At 39.5% G+C, this 12,270-nt stretch overlaps 1 long non-coding RNA gene across 1 annotated transcript; it reads left to right on the top strand.

The window, feature by feature from the left end:
- Positions 1-1,690: 1,690 nt before the first annotated feature.
- LOC109168708 lies at positions 1,691-11,051 on the top strand. Its single transcript, XR_002052117.1, has 3 exons — positions 1,691-1,773; positions 5,284-5,288; positions 11,039-11,051. It is a non-coding gene; the product is annotated as an uncharacterized LOC109168708 (long non-coding RNA).
- Positions 11,052-12,270: the final 1,219 nt, after the last annotated feature.

Below are 12,270 nucleotides of genomic sequence, written 5' to 3'. Positions count from 1 at the left end.
TAATTCCAACCAAACTATAACATAAAAGGAGGATTTTTGCTTAGAAGCATAATCCAAAACCGAAAGAAGGAAAGATTGGCTCGTGTTTGGGTAAGGGTTTTTAGCGTGAGTCAAGAGACCACTCTTTCCTTAAAACCTTATTTGTCACCTCCCAAAAGTGCTAGGAGCGCCGTGGCCTAGGTTTCCCAGGATAAAACGCGCTACAGTTCGACGTTCGAGCACCCAAACGAACGAACCCGGCGAACTAGAGCAAAGTCTTGAACACAGTTCGGCTTAAGAAAGGAGTAGGAGCAGAGTTTTGAAGAGAGAAAACACTTCCTGTGTTGTGTGTTCTTGTCACTATGTGTTTAGAAAAATCTGCTGCACTCTACCCCCTCCTTATATAGGGATTGAGGAGTGAATAACCTTTATTATGACATTTAGGGGCATCCCTACAACTTCTGTAACATCAACCATTAACATGGATGTTGATTCAAAAATTAAAATTGAATTTAATTCAAAGAATTAATTACATAACAGCTGAATTAAATCCCAACAGTCACAAACAGGAGCTTTCTGGTTCGTGTATACTGTGCAAAATTTCGGCCGCCTTTGCAAAGTTTCGGCCAACTTGGCTGAAACTTGCAATTGCAAAGTTTCGGCCAAGCTGGCCGAAATTTGAATTGCAATTGCAATTTGCAATCCATTTGCCGAAACTTTGAAACTTGGAAGTTTCAATAGTTTCGGCCACTAGGCCGAAACTCACACTAATCAACACGAACTTTCATGGCTTTGTCAGAAAATGAATACCGAAGTTTGGCATAACTTATGTCTGCAAGGCAAATTTCGGACGACATTCGTGCCCGCGCACACGAGATTAGGCTTGACCTAAGCCTTTTCAATCTCATTCTGGGATTTGATTTGCCCCCCCCACCCTGCGCACGAGAGAGAGCCTCTATGCTATACAATTCAATAAGCTTAAAAATAGCTCTTGTATATAAGGGGGGCAAATCCTCTTCCCAAATCAATGTGGGACAAAAGCTCACTTTTTCCCTTCATTTTCCAACTCAAATGGGTCTACTTTGAGAATCAATATCTCATTCACCCATTATCCGTTTTGAGCGTACAATATATCAATTTCTTCGTCTCACTACGAAGAACCCGAATCCACTTTGACCCGACTCAAACCGGAAGTGGACCCCACTGATAATTGTACCATAAAATAGCCACTTAATATGCCATTTCAAGCTATTTTTCCAACAATTTTGCATGTTTGGTAGTTGGGTCCGAATTTGAATGATTACCTATATTGATATTTGGTTATATATGACCCTATAATGAGAATAAATGTTTCAAAATTATAAAAATAAAAAATCAAGAAAATTGATCATAATATAATGACATCCAAAGCACCAATATGAACAAAAAAATCAAAACAAAAATTTAAAAGTAATAATCCAAACTTAAAAATCATATTACCAATGAGATGGAATGATACTTTTTTTAAAATTAGGGAATGAGATTTTTAATTGAAGGGGTAATCAAATCTCATAGTTGTGTTTTAAAAAGTTGTCAACAAAACACTAATTATGATTTTGATTCATATTTTTAGTGAGTAAACCCATAAATCAAACACACCATAGTGTTATATATATATATATATATATATATATATATATATATATATATATATATATATATATATATTCAATCCTTTTTAGAAATAAAGTTTTTGATCGGCATACGAACCAAGCCGAAGGATCCCTTAACTGTATAAAGGGCTATTAAAACGATGTTGGAAAAATAGCATTAAAATGGCTTTTTAAGTGGCTATTTGTGGTAAAATTACCAGTGGGGTCCACTTCCGATTTGGATCGGGTCAAAGTGGATTCGGGTTCTTCGTAGTGAGACGAAGAGATTGATATATTGTACGCACAAAACGGATAATGGGTGAATGAGATATTGATTCCCAAAGTAGATCCATTTGAGTTGGAAAATGAAGGGAAAAAGTGAGCTTTTGTCCCACATTAGAGACTCTCTCTCGCGCGCGGGAAAGGGGATGCAAATCAAATTCCATAATGAGATCGAAAAGGCTTGGATCAAGCCTAATCTTTTGTGCGGAGTCTCGATCTCATTTTCCAACTCTTTCGCGTGGCCACCACGAAATGAAACAATGAAACATTTGTTTCATATTTCGTGGTGCACGAAGTGAAATGGTTTCACTATTTCGTGGGGGCCACACGAAATGAAACAATGAAACATTTGTTTCACATTCGTGGTGCAGGAAGTGAAATGGTTTCACTAGCCCACGAAATGAAACTTTGTGTCACTTCTTTTGTGTGCCACTTTGGTTTCGTGTGAAACTGGAGTTTCGGCTATGGCCGAAACATGGGACAACATGGGTTCGGCCTTGGGGGCCGAATCAGCAACAGACTTTTTGCCTTCTGCTTTTAGACCGTTGTGAGATTAAATTCAACCGTTACGGAATTAAATCCTCTATTAATTCTAATTTTCAATATCTAAATTTAAATCTTGGATAATGGTCATGTTGTTTCAAGAGTTACAAAATTGGTTTTAAAACCAATTTAAATGCCATGATGAATGCTATTCATTCTTTGATCCCTATATAAGAAGGGGTAGAGGGAGCAGATTTTACACAAGCACATAGTGGCCATCCCTTGTTTTAGGCGGAGAATTCCCTTTACATGGTTGCCCTTACAGATGCGGGGTGGAATCGTCCTCGTAGCCGTGCCCCTAGGCACTCCTAGTTGAACCCCCGGTTGTTGCCCATAAGTGGGTTCTTCGTGGATTTATCAAAGATCAGCCTCGTGTCTTGAAGTAGAATAAGACTATCTCTACGCGGCGTCCCTCTGGGCATTCCACTAACCCGAGGATTTTGTTGAAGGTTCGGATTCATTCTTCGAGGAGTGTGGGGTTCTTGTCTGCCTTCTTGTTGGCGCCATGCTGCTGGTTTTCAGGGCCAATATCTATTGTAATGATGAGTTAGTGTGCTGCACCCTTACCTTGGTGTGGTAAGCGTAGGGGGAGTTTTTTTTTAAGTTTAGAGAGGGATAAAGTGAAGGGAGGTTATGTGTAGGTTTCACAATCTTACCGCGCGTCCTAAGATTCCTGAATCCTATGTTCCTAAGTACTTATGTTCCTAAATACCTAGAGTTCAAGCCTATTGTCTTAAAGTCTAGTCTTAAGAGTCTTATCCTAGGGTCAAACTTAGGCTCTGATACCAACTGTAACACACCCCAGATTTTCAAGACTTTTAAAACTTATATAACAAAGGTAGAATCTTATTAAATCCCAAACGTAACACAAGAGTATGGGGTGCTATGCCACACCTGAGCTGGAGAAATCAGGTGCACAGGCTAACTAACTAATATCCTCGATAAAGTAAATGCATAACATGGCACACAGGCCGAAAGGACTATCTACTTCTACGCTCCAAGCTCTAGCGCGCTCCAGTGACTTATTCTTCTGTGCCTGAAAGCCAAATATATCTGTTCAGCGAGAGATGCTGGTAACCCACTCCAACGCGTTGAAATACAATACATATAGATATATACATAGATATACGAAAAGTCATTTTGAAGCATGAAGATATATCCTAAGAAACTCTAGCTTTCAAAACCGGGAATAGACTCGACAGATAGGGACAAGCACATTCAGCAGACATAGCCAAGCATAGACAATTCACAAGCATACGATAGATAGAGATAAGCACAGCCAATAACATAAGCAAGCATATACAGTTCCTAGCATGTATCCTATGGTCATGTTTCCATAATCAATAATAACATCAATCCTTCTTATCTCATCACATAGCACACTTTGTTGGCGCCACAGGACCAATCGCATGCCCATACATGAGGGTCAGCGCATATAGCTCTGACACGGCCCCGCAGCACCCTGCCCCGTATCGCAACACGGAGGGGTCGATCGCAACCGACCGATGAACCGCAGCTCATCATAGTTTGATCGCAACCAAACAGTGGACCGTAGCCCAAGAGTATGTCATCTGACCGCAGCCAGGAAATATGAACCGCAGCTCATGTAGAAACGTTTGATCGCAACCAAACGGTGGACCGCAGCCCTATATAATATTTATATACCTGACCGATCGCAACTGGCCTAGTTAACAGTTAGTATGGTTCTCAACCCATCCAACTGCCCGTATAGCCAACTTGATCGCAACCAAATTGGGGATTCGTGCATCACATAACATCTTGGAGCACATAATAGCACATTAGGAAGGGGGAAGCATAAAATAAAGCTTATGTGTGATCATTCACATACTAAGAATCATCCTAAGGGGTTCAAACGTTTTCCACCTAGGTCAACGGGTTACCGATTCAACTAGCATGCAAGCCCTAAGATTTACCTAACCTACGAACGGTACTAGAAATATCAAACTAGACTCAGGCACGATAAACGGGGTCTGTTGGGACACCACGGGGAATGGGGAACATCAAACGGGGAAGCCGAAGTCCCAAGGTGGGAAAATTCCAGCGGGTAGACGGTGGGTGGAGGACCACCCACCGGCTGCCCGCTGCCGGCGACGTCCTTCTCGGGCAGCGGGTAGGTGGCGGGTCCCCCTACCCCCACCTACCCCCCACTGACTCTTTATCAAAATAAACATCCCGGGATCCGTTTTGGAAACCGAAACCATGCTTAGACATTTTTAAACGCAATTGATGACAACACGTAGACAATTAACGGATCAAAAGCTAGAACATACGGCACATAACCTATCATGCTTTTCTAAACATAATCAACACCCAAACATACGAATTCCCCACCCAATATACCAAGAATAATACCATATGAGTTCCACGATACAACCTAGGGTTCTAATTACTTTTAAATCATCAAGAACACAATTCATATTCTAATATCAAGATTCGGTAGGAATAACACATAAACATCAAGAACATCGTGCCATCATCAAGAACATCATATAATTATCAAGAATCTCTTATCATCATCAAGATCATCAAGATTTCCCATGGAATCATAACACAATTTATCAAGATCAATATAACGAATCATCAACACACAAGAACACGGGGGAAATCCTAAACGGGGAATCATAGCTATGAAAATAGGTTTTGTTGAGACATGGGTTACCTCTTAGCCTTAATTAATTCCTTGGCTATGAAGGGTCTTTCTTTAAGCTTTCCTTCTTTCTTGATTTCTCCTAAGGGGATTTTTGGAACTTCTTGTGTGGTGAGAGATTATTGTGGTGTAAGATTTAGGTGCCTCCTATGATCCTATATATATATATATTCCTAAGAGTCATAGTTGGGGTCTAAATACTATGGGCTTGCTAATTCCATTCCTTATAGGACTAATGACTTGTTTTTAGGGATAAGGGTCCATGGTCCATAGTGGACCATATTAATTAATTAAAGAGAATCCTATTCATAATCTGAATAGTAAAAGGCCTACTTCCTTTATTCCTAATAGACAACTAGGTCTAGGATTCCTAATTAGAATTTGAATAGTAAAATGTTTACTTTCTTTATTCCTAATAGGCTTAAGGCTCTAATTTAGGCAAGGGTCCACGGTTCATGGTGGACCCCATTAATTAATTAATGGGAAACCTAACTGAATTAAATCATATTTAATTATTATTAATGGGATTAATTAAATAATTAATCCGAGATTGAAGGCCGTAACACGGGGTGTTATAGCCGTGGCAGAGGCAACAATGGCCAAGGGTGTGGCGGCATACCCCGATGCCAAATTTGCAGGTCACACGGCCATACGGCCGTGTATTGTTTTAAACGATATGCAGATCGTCCGCTGGCTCACGCAGGTCACGAAAATGTTGCGGTTTCCAGTGATCCACAAATGCATCAAGTAGCCGAGGCATGGTACCCGGACACGGGTGCCTTGTCTCATGCGATTCCGGATGATCAGATGTTGCACCACTCCGAGGCCTACACCGGCGGGGATGTGCTCAAAGTTAGCAATGGCGCAGGTTTGGGTGTTTCCCGTGTGGGTCATGCGGTTATCCCAACCCCATCTAAAAGTTTAACAATGTCCAATATTCTACATGTCCCAAATTTAACTTTGCCATTGCTGTCAGTTTATCGTTTTACTAACGAAAATAATGTATATTTCGAGTTTCATAAAAATATCGTTTCTTGTGAAGGATTGCAACACCCAAACGGTTCTTCTTAAAGGGTTCACCTCCGGCGGGTTGTACAAGCTGTTGGTCCCTCAAACTCATTTTGCTTTTCTGTCGTCCCGGGCGTCGTCTCGGGTGTGGCATCAACGGTTGGGTCACCCGCATCATCAAGTCCTCCAGCGTGTCCTAAAGCATTGTCCAGTTTTGCCAAATAAAGCTAGTCTGTCAAGAATGTGTACTGCGTGCCAGCTTGGAAAATCAACACATTTTCCATTAGATAGAGTTTCAAACACTAGCCATAATGTTTTAGACTTATTGTACACGGACATTTGGGGTCCGTCTTCTGTTATTAGCGATTCTGGCTTTCAATACTTTGTTCTTTTTGTAGACGATTACTCTCGGTTTTGCTGGTTTTATCCATTAAGGTTAAAATCAGATATATATAAAACTTTCAATTTGTTTCGGGCAATGGTAGAACGACGGTTTTCCCGTTCTATCAAAGCCATCCAGTCTGACTTAGGGGGTGAATACCGCCGACTACATAGTGTCTTTGAATCTCTCTGCATAAATCACAGGCAATCATGTGTCTATACACACGAACAAAATGGTCGTGTTGACCGTCGGAATAGACACATTGTCAAAATGGGCTTAGCCTTATTGGCTGAAAGCTCAACTCCCCTTCAGTATTGGGATTACGCATTTGAAACAGCTGCTCACTTAATCAATTATTTACCCTCTTCACCCATACAGTTTCAAACTCCATATTCTCGTCTATATAACACTCAACCTATATACAACTTCTTCCGAGTCTTCAGGTGCCGCTGTTATCCCTATCTGCGGCCTTACAATCGTCACAAGATGGAATACCGGCCGGCACCGTGTGTCTTCTTAGGTTACCCATTCTCTTATAGGGGATACAGCTGCTTAGACTTATCCATGGGAAAGATCTTTATCTGCCATCATGTCCGGTTTGATGAGTCCACTTTCCCCTTTTCTATGCAGGCATCTTTGCAGGTTGCTACCAGTCAAAATGCCACCACACCCTAGGGATCCAGTCTCGTGGTGGTTAATGCCCAATCTACACCACCGCCAATGGAGATACCCTTGGCACAGGAACCGCCTCCTATGGCTATAGAGGCTGCCCCGGCTCCAACTCGGAGACAACGGAAGGTTACTACTCAGCCTTCCCAAAGTGAAGGACATGTCATGCGCACTCGCAACAAGACACGTGGAACGGATGAGCAGTGTTTTGCGCTCACCGCTACCGCAGATCCCACATGTTACTCGCAAGCTGTAGGGCATCCGCAATGGCGGGATGCCATGGACCAGGAGTTTAATGCACTATTGCATAACAACACCTGGAACTTGGTCCCAGCAACACCAAATATGAACGTGATCAGCTGCATGTGGGTGTTCCGCACCAAACGTAAAGCCGATGGCTCGGTAGAGCGTTTCAAAGCACGCTTGGTTGCTAAAGGGTTCAACCAAGTAGCCGGCGAAGACTATTTTGACACGTTCAGCCCGGTAGTTAAGCCTACCACTGTAAGTATTTTATTTTATCTTGCAGTGTCTCACAAGTGGACCTTGCGACAACTGGATGTCCACAACGCCTTTCTAAATGGGCATCTACCCGAGACAGTTTATATGAAGTAGCCACATGGTTTATATGAACCTTCGCCAACCCTGCCCCTCAACATCATGAAGTTTTTTTTTTATTTATGCAGGTGAAAGTAGTAGCCACTTGCAACGTTCTCTTTATGGTCTAAAACAAGCGCGTGGTTTAAGCGCCTACATGAATTCTTAATCTCGACGGGTTTTTTGGCCTCCAAAACTGATGTGTTGTTGTTCCACTACACCGATGGTAACTCTCGGGTGTTCTTACTCGTGTATGTCGACGACATCATTATGTTGGGCACTAATCCAGCATTGATTGACTCACTCCTCCGACATCTCTCTTCTACTTTCAAGATATGGACCTGGGCAAGCCTACCTTCTTCCTAGGCATTGAGACCTTGTTTGACTGGGATGGATTTATTTTATCTCAACGCAGGTACATGGCGAATATACTGTCTCATGCAGGTATGACGGACTGCAAAGCCTTGGCTACACCGGCTTTAGTCACTCAACCGACTACACCATCGCCAGTATAGTTTGATAATCCAACTCAATACCGCAGGATTGTTGGGGCACTACAGTATCTGACTATCACTCGCCTCGATCTCTCTTTTTCAGTCAACAAGCTCTGTCAGTTTATGCACTCTCTGATGCAGGATCACTGGGGACTGCTCAAGCGTGTACTACGATACGTCAAAGGTACCCTGGACTACGGGTTGCGTTTGGCTCCTTCACCGACATCTGATCTGCATGCTTTCTCAGACTTTGATTGGACTGGGTGTCCAATCGACCGAAAAGCTACTAGTGGCTATGCAGTTTTTCTTGGATCTAATCTCGTATCCTGGTTTTCCCGCAAACAACGCACCGTAGCACATTCCTCGACTGAGGCTGAGTACAAAGGGCTTGCCGATGTATCCGCCGAAGTCACCTGGGTTGTCTCATTACTTCGGGAGTTGGGTCTGCATTCTGGTAATCCGGAAACTCTGTGGTGTGACAAACTGGGGGCTACATACTTAGCGGCTAATCCAGTGTTCCATGCCAGGACGAAACATGTTGAGATCGATTTTCATTTGTCCGTGATAAAGTAGCTTCCGGGGACTTTATTGTCAACTTTGTTTCAACCAAGGATCAGCTCGCTGACATCTTCACCAAACCGCTGCCAGCTGCGCGCTTTCATGCTCTTAGAAGCAAGCTCAATGTTGTCAGCATCCACCCTTGTTCTTGAGGGCGTGTGTTAGTAATATTAGTATTTCATGTTTATATTATATGCTTTAATATTATTGGTTGTAGTATAGTCAAATAGTCCTAGCCTGAATAACAGGAGAGTCTTGTGTTAACTCTCCTATAGGACTCTCTGTTTCTCTCTCTCTCTCTGTAATCTGATCGATTCATTCTATTGAATTTGAATTTCATCGTCTCATCTATAGTAGAAGTTGTGTTGAAAATGATTCTTGTGGTTTACTGTAATTGGTTTATAGTGAAGGAAAATAGAAGTATTTGAGCTTAGTTATTTTGAGCAAGAAGCATGATCATTATCAGATTACTTTGATTGAAAAACATGTCTAAGTATTTATTGTTATTTGTTGAGAAGTTTGCAAAGAATGTGAGAAAGTGGATATGTACAGTACATGATTTCCTTGTTTCCAGTAAAGCAAATTATTAGAGTTTGAAGTATATTATGAGCATAAAGAGCATGATCAATACTTGCTAAGTATTTGCTAAGAAGATTTGCTAAGTAATGAGTTGATAAGCATGAGATAGCATTTTGTTTGCCTAATTCTCAATGAAAGAGAAATTGAGTTATTCCTTACATTAAAAAAACATGTTTAGCATTTCATAATTTAAAGTGCATTAGTGGCTTTAAGTAAGCCTAAATATTCTTTAAAAAACATATATTTATTTTGGAAAATCATTATCTAGTTGCATCGAGGAATTGCATGATGATTTGATTTCAAATTTGTGAGAAAAGAGAAGTTGTTGAGAAACTATGTGCATGAGATTGCATAAATAGATTTGTTACATAAGAAAGAAATGCATGAGTTATATCTATATGTATCTAGTGTGAGTAATCCGAGGTTTTGGAGGCCCGTTAGGACTATGTCCTTTCGGAAGAAAAGAGAAAGAAAGAAAGTTTGAGAAAGAAAGAAAGTTCGAGAAAGAAGCGGACATTACGATCCGATATGAAGTAACGAGGTCGATATTCCCGAGTTACTAGGTTGGAAACGCCAAGCTTGGAATTCTGGTTAGGGGGTGTGCACACTAAAAGTTCGATACCTGATTCCACAGAGTTTGAGAAAAGAACCAAGAGAGTGATTCTGTGGGCGAGATGAGTATTAGGCCGGCTAGATGCCGAGCCCAAATAGGTCCGTTCACATTATGGTGAAGTTCCTACCTTTCCCATGAGCAAAGAAAGAAAGAAAGAAAGAAAGAAAGAAAGAAAGAAAGAAAGAAAGAAAGCGGGTCAAGAGACTCAAGTGAAAGAATAGAAAAGCGAGTCATTATGACTCTACGAAAACCTCCACAGAACAAGTGTTCCTTGTTTCAAGAGAAAGAGTGTATATGTATATCTATCTATACTTATACTAAAGCATCATGTTCATCGTATTGCATGATTATGTGAGTTGCATGTTTTGCATAAAAGTATGAGAAGAAGTATGACTATATATTGTCATTTATTGATTATCTTAATAGCATGAGTTTGCTTGTTAAGGTTTAAGTATATCTTTATCTATCAGTTTGAGAATGAGTAGAGTATTTCGCCATGATAAGTTACATCTGTGAAAGTATGAAGTTGTTGATGAGTTAATTGTTGAGAAAGCATGCCTATTTGATAATTAGGTTGCAAGCATCTAGAAAACGTTGTTGAGTATGATATGTTTGAGGGTTCAAGTAATTTGAAGTATTTGATTTAAGTGTGGTTCCCAAATGTTTTCCAAAAGTATACTCTATAGTATTTTATAGGGTTGAGTGGCGTTATACTTAGCATAAGTTTGCTAACCGGTTTATTTTTCCTATTTGTTATGTGATAACCCTTTTCAGGTGGGCCCAGTTCTTGAGCGCGATCAAGTTAGACTAGTTTAGCTTAGAGTGCTAGATGTAGTCTAAACTCTTTTCAGTTATGTTTGTTTAAGACTTGAATGTTAGTTCTGGATAGATATTTTTGGTGGTGCTGAACACCGGGGTTTTATTCCCCAAGATTTGGTTGTAGTTATTAAACTTGACTTTTGTAGAACTTTTCATTGCCTGTGCAGTCATCGTGCGTGGTGATTATGGCGGTGACACCTCTTATGGTTGAACTTTAAGCTTTTAACACTATCTTAATATTGTTAGTATCCTTTTTAAGTTAAAAGTATTGTAATTAAGGTTAAGAAAAGTGGGGGTTACAGTAACCGTGCGAAGAAAATAGTAAGTTTTCTCCTAGGCGAAAGAGGAGAAAAGTGGAATAGGAGAATTACGCCACCTCCGAACTACTCTAAATTGCATCTCTCATTTATTTACTGCTCATATATTATTGTGAACTAACTCATTCTTATATTTGCTATTCATTATCTGAGTTTACTACTTCTTACGTATGCATGCATTATAGTTCATATCTAATATAATCTCTTCTATCTGCGTATTGTACACTTCACACGTGAGATTGCATGCAAGATTAATTCTTGCATAAATCATTTCTTGACCTTCACATTATTTATTGCACTGACACATTTCGCATAAGCACTATTCATCTAGGTTCACTTAGTTCCATCAATGCATGTGATATATCTCTCTGTTTTACATAACACTTTATTGTTAAATTATTCTGTTGTGCATGCAAGTTGAATATCTTATTATTTACTTGTTACTTGGAGTTGAAATTACCAAAGTGTTATTTATTTTGAAAAAGTTTAAAAAGTCTATTCACCCCCCTCTAGACTTTTTACCACCCTTTCGGGACCAACATATTACATAGTAGAATAATCAAATATCATAAATCTTTCACAATTTCAAATAATGGAACGGAAATATTTCAATAATAATATTATACATCATCAAGTAAAGGAAAATTAAAAATGGAAAAAATATTTCAATAATAATATTCTACACATCAATAAAAAATAAAAAAAAAAAAAAAAAAAAAAAAATATTGAACAATAATATTCTACACCATCAAATAAAAATAGAACGGAAATTAGGTAAAAATATCAATGCATCTATATTCTAATTGACTAATTGACTTATCAATAGAATGGTAAGATCATTGCATTATAATTAAAAATGGAACATAAATTAAAAATTAGACGAAAATATTTCAATAATACTATTCTACATCATCAATACTAAATGCATATTTTTAACAATAGTAAAGGTAAATTAAAAATGGAACAGAAATATTTCAATAATAATATCTACATAATCAATTAAAAATGGACAAGATTGTGTTGGCACTACCAATGTCGTCTACAAAGAGGTTTCAATAATGTGTAAATGCAATCGTTGATATTATGTTTTTTTTAAAAGAAAAAATTGCTATAAATCTAGACAAAAAATATATA

Source organism: Ipomoea nil, unplaced genomic scaffold (genome assembly GCF_001879475.1).
Source record: "Ipomoea nil cultivar Tokyo-kokei standard unplaced genomic scaffold, Asagao_1.1 scaffold3213, whole genome shotgun sequence".
Taxonomy (NCBI): domain Eukaryota; kingdom Viridiplantae; phylum Streptophyta; class Magnoliopsida; order Solanales; family Convolvulaceae; genus Ipomoea; species Ipomoea nil.
This window is presented reverse-complemented; position numbering and strand designations above follow the sequence as displayed.